Source organism: Choristoneura fumiferana, unplaced genomic scaffold (assembly GCF_025370935.1).
Source record: "Choristoneura fumiferana unplaced genomic scaffold, NRCan_CFum_1 Sck3bRy_351;HRSCAF=621_pilon, whole genome shotgun sequence".
Taxonomy (NCBI): Eukaryota; Metazoa; Arthropoda; class Insecta; order Lepidoptera; family Tortricidae; genus Choristoneura; species Choristoneura fumiferana.
In genome coordinates this window covers 13477-25839 of record NW_027413006.1, presented here as the reverse complement: position 1 = coordinate 25839, position 12363 = coordinate 13477, and positions in this window count along the sequence as shown.

Here is a 12363-nt window from a genome sequence, read left to right as displayed (position 1 = left end):
TATTTGATAAACATTGATGTTCATAGTCTTTGATTTCAAATGTGACATTCTAATAAGCTGTAGCCCTACCTATCACATAAAAAAGCTAATTTTTAAATAAATTCGCCAACTACTAAGCATATATATATACATTCTAAGAACCAACTATGCCGGAAACGGGTATAGTTTTTATTTATTGTCTTAATAATTACTAATTTTAAAAGTAATTATATTTTTTCGTAACACCAGGAAAAAACTTTTTTTTAATAAATTTAGGTAATTTCGTTCTTTCTTTTCATTTTACATTAAACATTTATAATCAGAAGTACTAGTTTCACTAAAGATTTCGTTTGAAATTTATTTTAAGGAAAAGCGTGCACAATTAAACTTAAAATATTTCGTGAAGTATGAGGGTATCGGTGTCGGTTTTTTTATAATACTTGTTATTTACTCAGAAATATAATATAAGATGCATTAAACCATTCATGTTGCATACAACAATACAATGTTTTTAAGCAATCAAGTAAAAACTACCAATCAGGTAAGAAATAAAAACTTAAATGGCGTTTTTTGCCAAAAGTTTTCAGTAAATATTTTTTTAATATTTTTCTACATAATGAATTTTATGAGCTTTAATTTTGGGATATAAAACATTTAAATCGGTTTATTAGTTTAGCTTGTAGAATTATTGAATTTTTTTAAAGAAATTTGTGCTCACATTTAAACTTTCATATTACGTGAAATATTGTAGGTATCGGTGCAATTTTTTTTTTAAATACTTATATATGTACTCAGTAATATGTATATGCATTAAACCCATTCATGTTGCATACAGTTTTTAAGCAATCAAATAAAAACTACCAATCAGGTAAGAAAAAAAAACTTGAGATGGTGTTTTTTGCCAAAAGTTTTCCGTAAATATTTTTTTTATATTTTTTTTGTAAATTATGAATGTTATGAGCTTTAATTTGAGATATTAAACATTGAAATTCGGTCTATTACTTTGCTTGTAGATTTTTGAAATATTTTTTAAAGAAATTTGTGCTCACATTTTAACTGTTCATATTTCGTTAATATATTAGGTATCGGTGTCGGATTTTTTTTAAATACTCGTTATGTACTCAGTAATATGTACATGCATTAAACCATTCATGTTGCATACAGTTTTTTAGGCAATCAAGTAAAAAACTACAAATCAGGTAAGAAAAAAAAAACTTAAGATGGCGTTTTTTGACAAAAGTTTTTGTAAATATTTTTTTTGTATTTTTTTATAAGTAACGTATATAATAGGCTCTCATTTGAGATATTAAACATTGAAATCGGTTTATTACTTTAGCTTGTAGAATTTTTTGAAATATTTTTTAAAGAAGTGGCGCCATCTCTGTTCCTAAGGGGTGAAACTTCCGCTGCTGCGAGTCAAATCACTCAGTTTAGTCTGTACTATCACTGTGCAAAGCGGCTTGCTTTCTTCACGAAGTGCAGCATCCGGCCAAAAAATGGCCTTAACAAGTATGACTAAGTTACGCTTTCACGCTTAAGGCTCCATTTCCACCAGAGATGTGCGAGGATGTTGTTGTGAGGAATGTATTTTTCATTAACCAATAGAAACGCTTCATTTACCTCGCCTCGCTCCGCTCAGCTGTTTCCACCAGAGATGTGCTGAGCGAGGATAGGTAAATGAAGCGTTTCTATTGGTTTATGAAAAATACATTCCTCGCAAACATCCTCGTACATCTTTGGTGGAAACGCAGCCTAAAGTGCTCAACGGACACGATAAAATTGGTTTGGAGATATTTAGTTTGACACCCTGGGATGGACTTAGTTCTCGCGAGATAGCGGTAAAATAATTTTCCGCAGTCGCAGACGATATCGCTCGAAAAACCAGTAATTTATAAAGCACAGCTCTCAAAATGTCCAAAGAATTAAAAAACATGTAATGATTACTCATACTTGTGGTGTGGATCCCTAGACGTTTGAGTGTAACGTCAACCGCGCTAACAACACTCAAATCACTTCTGCTCGGTCAACATTGGATAGGTAATCAATACAAACTAATTAATATAATTATCAAAAGCGACTCTAACATTTTTGTGGTCAGAACTCGTTATCCAAATAAGTAAAAGCATTTTTCAATTAAAATTCATTTAAACATCACAAACGTTTTCAACAACTGGTTAATATCATTGTCATAATCATTATTATCACCACGTTGAACCGAAAACTTCCTCTGTTAGTTACAGGTTTCCGAAGTGTATATGGCTTTCAGCATCCATCCAGTACAGTCGAACAAACTATGATTTCCTTGACAAAAGTATGGGATGTCAACATGACATTAGTAGCACAAGATTCCGTCCTTGGTACATGATTCAGTTTATTCGACTGTACCAGCTACTTTGATCAGAGCCCTAGCAGTGCAATCTTAAAAGCTAGATGGCGCTAGCGAAATTTAATTAATCTCCTACTACGTAAACCAAACAATCAAGACATTATTTTGTTCCTTTTTTGCCTTTGCTCGTTAGGGAGACCCGTCTGTGGCCTCGTTCAGGCACGATTGAAGAAACAGTGGAAATGGGTGTTATTTTTATTTATATGTATTGTTTATTATATTTTTTCAGTCTAAAGTAAGTAAGTTTGTCATAGTAATTGTTGTTTATTTTGTGTATTTATTTATATCTTATTATATTCCTTTCTTCTCTCTGTACATAAACTACTGTTCGCCTATCTTTTAAGTTTTCCGTTTCATGCCAGGTTAGCTTGAAAAAAATCCCTTTTAGGGATAAGTTCGCCTTTGTACTCTTTTTGTTTTTTTTTTTTATATTACTTTTGTATTTTGTATACAATAATGTGTTTACATACATACATTATCTAGATACACCATATAGTAATACTCTTAATGCACTACCGCAAAGAGAACAATCAGAAGCAATCCCATCATAATAATGATCAAGGATAAGGTGCCATTATTCATCGCCGAAGTGTAAACATCGGTAAACATACGCTATCAGCGGGTAAATAGTGAACGTAGCGCTCCACTTGCGATAACGACAGCTTGATAACGCTACAAAAGAATTGCTAATGGCGTAACTTTCTTCGTTATTAACATACTAAATCGTAACGCTTTGACGAGACATTGAAATTACTCGGTGTTTTTGCCGGATTAGTCTAACATGTTTTTAAACATTTCTGAGACCGGTCATCACAACAATAGACTAGTAGTGTCTGTCCTAAAAAAGTTAATTAGTCAGTTTGTAAGATTATCTATCATAAAATAATAATGGACACGTATTTTTAACCCCCGACGCAAAAAGAGGGGTGTTATAAGTTTGACCGCTGTGTGTGTCTGTCTGTGGCACGATAGCTCTTAAACAGGAGGACCGATTTGAATGCGGTTTTTTTTTATTTGAAAGCAGGTTTTCTAGCGATGGTTCTTAGACATGTTTTATCAAAATCGGTTCATTCGTTTTTGAGATATTGAACTTTAAAGTGACAAAGTCGGGGGTTTTCCAACTTTTTTCCTGGTAAAGTTAGTTTCTTTTGTCAATTAAAAAAAAATATATAAAATAAAGCCAGTTTAGTTCTGCGTGACAACTTTGACGCGCTTCATCTTTGTCACTTTTACAAGCTTTTCTTTAGCTTGCCCTGTTTATTTATTTATTTATGTATTTGTTTAAATGTGTTTGGGTCAGATCTTGGAAGCTAAATTTGACTCATTTCCAGCAGTCCAATTTACTTGAAATTTTTTGACTAATAAGTGACCAAGTGCGGGTAGTTCGTGATACGAGTGCCGGTACTATTAGTGATCAAGTGCGGGTAGTTCGAAGAACTCGCGCTGCTAGGCAGACTTGACACCCCACACTTCAGTCTACTCGTGACCACGGCAACTGTAACGTTGCCGAAACGTCGAGGTAAATATTACTTGTGTAAAAATAGCGTGATAAGTCCCGTATATGGTATTTTGACTATGAGTGAGAATCACGAAAGTTTAAAACGTTATAATCCCAAAATGGCCACATTGCAGATCCAACTGTTAATAGGGACCATCGAATTATAGTTTAACTGCTCTCCCGAATTGCTAAATCATTCAGCGTTCCCAGTAAAGCCCGCGCTCAGGCTGTCTGCAGTCGGCATATGAATAAACAATAACAAAATATTATGTTACGCGCACTCTCAGCTATACAAAATCATTTATTTCAGAGGGAGCGAGAGAGAATCGTGAATTGGTAAATTGCATCATTAATCGTTGCATCAGGATCGAGTTATGTTTGTGGGAAAGTAAGGAACGTCACGAACAGTATCGTTGTTTTAAATTAAGTGGCAAATCTCGGCGTGATTGCCTTCTATTGTTTATAGACTTTATTTTTTACAAAATTATAGGATGTTGCCCTTAGATGAATGATTGGTCTCGCGCGCTCGCTCGACTAGATACCGCCGGCGTACTTGTCAAATGCGGCAACAAATAGTACGCCGAAATCGGCGTACCTGAGCCCGAGGCGAGTCAGTCGCGTTGCAAACTGTGCGTAATGTGCATGTCCCGAATTTTTGTTAAATTTTGGTCATAAACCGAAGTAAAATGCCAGTTTTCGCAGTGAAACTGTTTAAAAATAATACTACAAGAAATAAGAAGGACACTGGGATCACATACCATCAGTGAATATCGTATAATTTCGAAATTACAAAATAAAATAACATGAACCCTAAACGCCATTCTGTGTTGCCGCGTACACAAGAATCAAATTCCCCGTGGTTGAGATTTTAATAAATTGAATTTTATTGTTATCATCATTAAATGATGATAAATTTTAATAACTTATTTTATTTAAGTATCTAACGTAATTATTATATATACATAACCTAGTTCTATATTATTTAATGTTTATCTTTGTGATATTATACACTGAAGGTGTATAAATTGTTACCCGACACTATTTAATTAAGGGGTGAATGTGTCTTAAAATTAAAATGTTTTTCGTCTTCCCAGTCAAAAGCCCGATCAGCTGATTTACTTAGGTATTACGGGAAACGAAAAATTTTTTTTTCGTATTTCTACCCATTTTCCTGAAATGTTAACTTTTTACCCGACTGCCCGAAGGAGGGTTATGTTTTTCAAGCGTATGTATGTAAGTATGTATGTATGCATGTACCTATGTATGTATATTTTGTAAACAATTATTTTTATTTTAGTCTTAATTAACCTGTACATTATATTAGGTTTAACTATAGGTGCAACGTGTTAAGTACGCAAAACTTCTTAGTTGGTGACTCAGTCCATGAATTTTCAGTAATAATTTGTAAATATTGAATGTCCTTAAATATATATATTTTTTAATTAAAAGTGAGGCCTGATCATTGATATACCTACATCATACCTACCATTTTTTTAAAGAAGAAACCTACGCCTAACCTATACACAAACATATTAATACATTCACTCTTAATTACTTCTTAATTTCTAAGTATTTCCCAAGATACATTTTGTAACCAGTAACTTAATAGACCACAGAATAATTTATTTTCCCAATAATTCGGGTAACAGTGGAGCAGCTGGCAACACAATTCGTCACGCACACTAGCATCCTTGCAAATTGTCTTACACCGTTCTTACGCACACTACAATATTGAGTTGCCGCATTCACGAACGTTTTGTTTTTAGTTAGCGCTAGGGCATGGATACCGGTATTCGGTATTACCGAAAAACCGGGATACCGGTTATTTTTTCCCCTCTTTTAATACCGGTATTAAATATCTACAAAACTGGTTTTTCGGTATTTGACTTGTGCTTAAAATAGTTATAGTCGACTTTAATTTCAAACAAGAAAGCACTTTTAATAACTTGTCTTCAGACTTATGGCTTTTGAAGTTACTTACCTCTTAAATCTACTTTCAAATTTCAAATTTACCGCGCACAAGTTTGCTTTGCTTATTTGTAGTGTAAGCTTTCTCGAAGTTGGACCTACCTAACTGGACCGTTTGTCCCAGGTATACATAGTCGTCAACAACTTCGAGCGCAGAGCCCCCGACTATTGCGGGAGTTGGGACAACATGGACTTAGTTAGACATGACTTTGATCTTGCCATGTTCATTTTTAGGCCAACTCGGTCGGAAACTGCTGAGGTCGGCGAGCATAGCACTGAAGTCTTCCATGGTCTCAGCCATGACTACAATATCGTCGGCGAATCGAAGGCGAGTGAAGTACCCGCCATTAATGTTGATGCCTCGTCCTTTCCAGTCCAGAACCTTAAAAGCATCCTCCAATGCAACGGTGAACAGTTTCGGAGCGATCACATCTTGTCTGACTCCCCGCTGCAGAGGAATAGGCTTCGTGCTCTGGTCATGTAATCGGACGGACATAGTGGCGTTTTTGTACAGACACTAGACACTTCAACACTTCGATATACCGGTAGTCAACTGCACCGCTGGAGAGCCTGCATCACAGCCCAAGTCTCGATCGAATCGAAGGCTTTCTCGTAGTCCACAAATATAAGGCAAAGGGGAAGTTATACCCTTCGGTCTTTTGTATAACCTGCCGCAACGTACATGTGGTCTACGGTACTATAGGTTTTTGGAAGCCGGCTTGTTCGGGAGGCTGGAAATCGTCAAACCTGCTTGCGAGACGATTTGTGATGACCCTGAAAAACAGCTTGTAAACATGGCTCAGAAGTGAGATGGGTCTATAATTCTTCAGCAAGGTGTTATCACCTTTTTTGAAGATGAGCACCACCACTGTCTTCTGTTCCATGCTTTCGGTGTTCCCCCTTGGTGGAGGACGGAACTAAACGGCGTCTTAAGGTCCTTAAGGACTGGTTTACCACCCGCCTTCAAGAGTTCGGCTGTAATTTCATCGTCACCCGGGGCTTTGTCATTCTTAAGCTATTTGAGGGCCATACTAATCTCGTACAGGCTGACGTCTGGGATGTCTTCGTGATAGTGTCGGGTTAATCTAGCCCTCGGGTCTTTAGCTAGATTTTCGACGGGTGTTCGGGTTGTCGTGTCGCTATCCATAAAACCTCTCGTTTTCCCCCAACAGCTCAGGTTTGGATGAAATGATTCTGCCGTCGTCGGTCTTCAACTTCATTAACCGGCTTTGACTTACAGACAGATCCCTGGTAAACACCTTAGAGTCTCTGATACGCTCAATAGCCTCTTCAATGCTATTTATTAGTATTAAATCGGCGTACATCGCGCTTCAGAGATTTTGAGATCTGCCTATTGAACTGCTGATAGCGACAATTAAGCGTCACCAGAAGACTGTAGCAGCATCTCACGCCTCACCTCCATGAGCCTAAGGCCAGAGCGCGAGAGCTTATTGGTTCTAGTACGGCGGGTTTTGAAGAAGTTAGATCCGATCGTATGGACAGCTTCCACAAACCCGTCGTTGTAATCGTCCACGTCGCTACCTAGGCATTCGAAATGGTTTTGAAGTTTGAGCTGAAAGCTCTCGGGGTTTTGGAGCTGAGCTGGTTCCGGGCGGAGCGTAGATTTCATCAGTAGAGACCTTTCAAGCTTGAACTGGATATTTAATGAGCCTCGTACAAGCGAAAGAAATTATGCGAAACAATTTTCACCGAAGAATTAGAGAATCCAATTCCATATTATATAAGTATTAGTTAACAATTAACAACTTAAGTTTTTTATTTTAATACTTGCTCATTAAAAGGGAAGTTTATTAAATCTTGCTTTTCATGTATATTGGTTATATTTCAACAAAACAACAGACTTATACAGAAAGAAAGAAAAATAAAGGGAAAATATGGAAAATACCGAAAAAATTACCGAAATACCGGGATACCGGTTTTCAAAATTTGAATACCGGAATAATACCGGTATTGCCATCAAGCCCAATACCGCATAGCCCTAGTTAGCGCGGTATCTAGTCGAGCGAAGCGCGCGAGACAATCATTAATCTAAGGATGTTGCCCTTTTATGTAACATACACAATTAATTATTAATTAGCGCGTAAGGAAAGTATTACTATCCAATAGAGAGAGCCTTTTAACTGTCGTTTTTTCCTCCATGACGAACTTCGTATTGTGCTGAACTTGGTGTGGTTTTCCTATTATCTATAATGTTAAGATCAATGACATAGTATGTACTTATCCTAAATGTTTAAGACGTCTGGCGTCGTATGCGACCGTATCTACTACGAAAACAGCGGCTGGAACTCTCTTCTAATAAAAGTTAATAATTTTAAAGTGTTCGTTATTTCTTCTAGAGTGGAACAAATAACTTAGCCTTCTTGTCTTAGTTTTGAATGAGATTTATATTCGTTGTTTAAAGGGAAGACTACATATAGTCGAGGGAAATTGAAACGCGTATCAGGTCTGGCAGATATACGGAATGTCATATGATATCAGTAGCACATAAGTTCCACCTTGGTATATGTGGGTTATACTTGTGATTCAGTTTCTTTGACCGTACTACGCTACGTTTTCCAGTAAAATCATATAAATTCGTGTAAGAACATAATTCCAGTGTAATTATATTCTTGCTTTAGACCTTACTTACATCACATGAGCAGTAGTTTGTAGCCATGAAATTAAGGAATAACGGGAACTCGAATATTTGTAACGGTATTAACTACCAACTGAGTACGCAGCGCAGTATATATAGATGCTAAAGTAAACAGCACGGCATTACAGAAGAAAATAGTGGAATCATGCTTTCTAGTCGCAATAATTAGTCAGCTAATGTGAAAACAAATCACAAAAACTGCCATCGAGCAATCAAGCTCCCGAGGCCGGAATCAACTACACGTTGCAAATATGAATTCTTATAAGTATTTGTTCTAGTGCATAATTAATTTGTGTCAATGGAATAAAGATATATGACTATGGTTATAATATCATTACTTTTGTTGCTAGCAACTGCTTTTCTACTACACAACTAAGCGCTTGTATAATTTAAACTCTAACAAGATTTTTTTTTATAAATTGAAGATTCCGTGATTTCTCAAAATACCTACGTATACTAACATAATTATTGTTAAAAAATCATTTTTGATACAGCTTTTACTGTACTTGCCTTTTTATTCAACCTACGTTTTTTTTTATTTATTTGACTGGATGGCAAACGAGCAAGTGGGTCTCCTGATGGTAAGAGATCACCACCGCCCATAAACATCTGCAACACCAGGGGTATTGCAAACATAATCAAAACAAAAACATAATTATAAACATAATTATTTTAGGATAGGTTGTTTTATTCATTTAATGCTTATTGTTACTTATACATGTAATTATATTTTAATAAATAATACAAAACTTTTTCCATAATAATAATACCTACCAAACTTTATCGTACAAGTTAATTAATCGGAACACTAGATGTGGATCAAATTTGACTTGTAAGAGTTGCAAGATTATGTATGACCATAACAAACAAACAAACACTTCAGTAAATAACCCTCCTTCGGTTAGTAGGGTAAAAACATAACCCTCCTTCGGAAAATCGGGTAAAAATAAAAATGGTAAAAAGTGGAACTTACAGTTTTCTAACATTCAAATATTATTGCTTGATTCCATTTTCAACATAATTTACCTAATAACCAGACTCCACTATCTAGATACCTAAAAATAATAGAGGTCGAAGTAAAACTGTGTGTTACTGATATCGCGTGTGAACTAGGTCTATCGCTGCTTTGTTCATATGCATATTTTTTACTATTTTACTGTGAGATGACTGATGAGTTATGATGACTAAGATAGGCTCTTTAGAATCTGAACCGTAAGAGCGATTTTGCACAATGCCCGATCCAAATCTGTGAAAATACGGTTCGGAGTTGTTGTAGAACTATTTGTATGGTAAATAGTTTACGCATCAAATCTGATTTCCGTCATGCATTTTCCACCATACAAATAGTTTATACGACTAAACTCCGAACCGTATTTTCACGAATTCAAAGCGGATTCGATTTAACGTGGTGCAAAACCGCTTTAATAAATATATGTTTTTAACAAGATTAAGAGCGGTTTCGCACTACAACGGTGCTAATTCGATCCGTATGCGATTTCCGTCATCCGATTTCACCATAAAAATAATTCTACGTCTACTCCGCTCCGCGCCCTATTTTCACGGATCCGGATCGGATTAGGACCGTCCGTTGTAGTGCGAAACCGCTTTAAGGGACTTTGGCATACTGAGAGCGTGTACCCACGCGTAGCGCTACGCTATGCGTAAAAATTTACTAGTACACAATAGTTTAATCCGTGTGATATAATAAGTGGCAATGGGCGGGCCCCGTCGCTCACAAGCACGACTTCTGGTGGAAGAAGACCTTCGAGTGGAGGCCCTGGAGCGCGACGCCCGAGAAGACGTCCGCAGATGCGATGGACGGAAACGGAAGACATCAAGAGGGTAGCCGGGTCAAGCTGGATACAATTAGCACAGAACAGAGAGAGATATAGAAAGCTGAAGGAAGCCTACACCAGCATGGTAGAAAATAGTTAAGAGAGAAGAATTGTAATCTATAAAATGACCATTAGCGTGCATAGATAGGGTCGATTTCAGAGTATGCAGTTGCTCCGCAGCAGCGCGCTCACCAGGTAAACAGGTACTGTCCCTCTCACTCTTAAATTAAATTATTAAATAACAAATTCGAATTTTGCACTTCGTAGTAGATATAGGTAGGGCCAGCACTAGCCTACTTTGCTGCCTACCTAATGCACGCCATAGAACATGACCTACTTGTTGGCAAGTGATGAAAAGTGCAGTCCACACGAATATCCCAGCTATAATCTGTGCCGCTTGTGTCTGCAGGAACATCGGTTGCTGGAGAGGCTCCAGCAAGCTGTGCGACTCCAGCGGCTGAGTCGTTATGTTGATCGTCTCGGTCGTCATTCTGGAACAACACAGTTGTACTGTAGTACAAAGTTATGCCAGTAAAAAGTACCTAATACATGGAGCGTGTCGGCCCGATCATAACGCGCGACCGGCAGCTCTATCAGCGTTTTTTGTTTATTGCGTGGAGTTTATTTAATAGACAAATCTTGACTACTTTATTGAAAATATTGAAAATCCTGAGATAACGCTAACCGATAACGCTAGTGGCGCCGCTGGTCGCGCATAGTCGCGGCCGGGTCTTAAGAATGGTCTTCAAACAGGAGTGCGAAACTGGTACGGTCGAGCAATTTGATTCCTCATTCACTGTAGAACATTCTCATAATGATTTTGATAATATGACTATGAAATTTGGGTGTACTTAGAGTACCTGCCTAGTTAAAATTTGCCAGTAGTTAAGTTTTCCGTCAGGCAGGAACTTTATCGTAGTTTCGTAGTCGTTTTGTATGTTTAACTAGGAACACTAGGATCGAATCGAAGCAGCGTTTCCACCAATAATGTGCAGGATGTGTTGCGATTGCGAGTGATGCGGTTTTCATTAACCAATAGAAACGCCGAACGGAGCGAGGCGAGGTAAATGAAAAGTTTCTATTTGTTGATGAAGAAACATATTCCTCGCAACGCAATACATCCTCGCAACACAAGTCTGGTGGAAACGCTGCTTAAAGCATAGACCACACATAAGACGGCGGCGGGTTGGGAGCGGGTCGGTTCGGGAGTGCGGCGGGCGGGCCTATTTAGGTACGTGGCTGTATACAAAATACGAACAACATTACACCACCGCGGTGCCCACGCGCTTCCCGCCCCGCGCCTAACCCGCGCCCGCCGTTGGTATGATGTTTTTCATACTGTTTACTGTATGAATCATACACATCCAAGTAAATAGACCCACCGTACTCCCGACCCGACCCGCTACTGCTTATAAGTGGTTTACGCTTAAACTTTGTCCAACCAATTAACCAACTTTTTGGCCTCTTCCCATATTCTGTGAAGATGTTCCAAAGTTTGACGGTAAAAATCCTCGGAAATTTCTGTGTGTGTAGCTGTTTGACCGACGCGACGTCATAAATTAGTGTATTGGCATTTTAGATTTTACTACCTAAGCGCATATTTTTTATGGCGCAGTGTGGTATATTATATGAAACATTCTCAGGATTTTATTGTCTAATGAGATGTACTTAAAATTCATTACATTCGGCCCCATGTGACTTTTTAGTTCTTACTCCTATGCCAGTGACACGTACGTATTGTCCTGCTGTGGGATATGCGTCGTAGAGCCTAGATTAGTCCTAGCGTAAGAGCTTAGTGGATTATCATTATCACATTCGGCTCCGGCAATGTTCCGCTAAGCCCTTACGCTATGCCAACCTTTAGGAGGTACGAATTATTTTGACACGCATGCGTGTCACCGGCGCATAGGAGTAAGAATTTTTGATCACAAACGTTGTTACTGGCACCGGAATGTGTTACGTCTGTGACACGTATAGGTGTCACTGGCATAGAAGTGACGGCTGTGGGATATATGCGTAGGCATAGCGTAAGAGCCTAGTG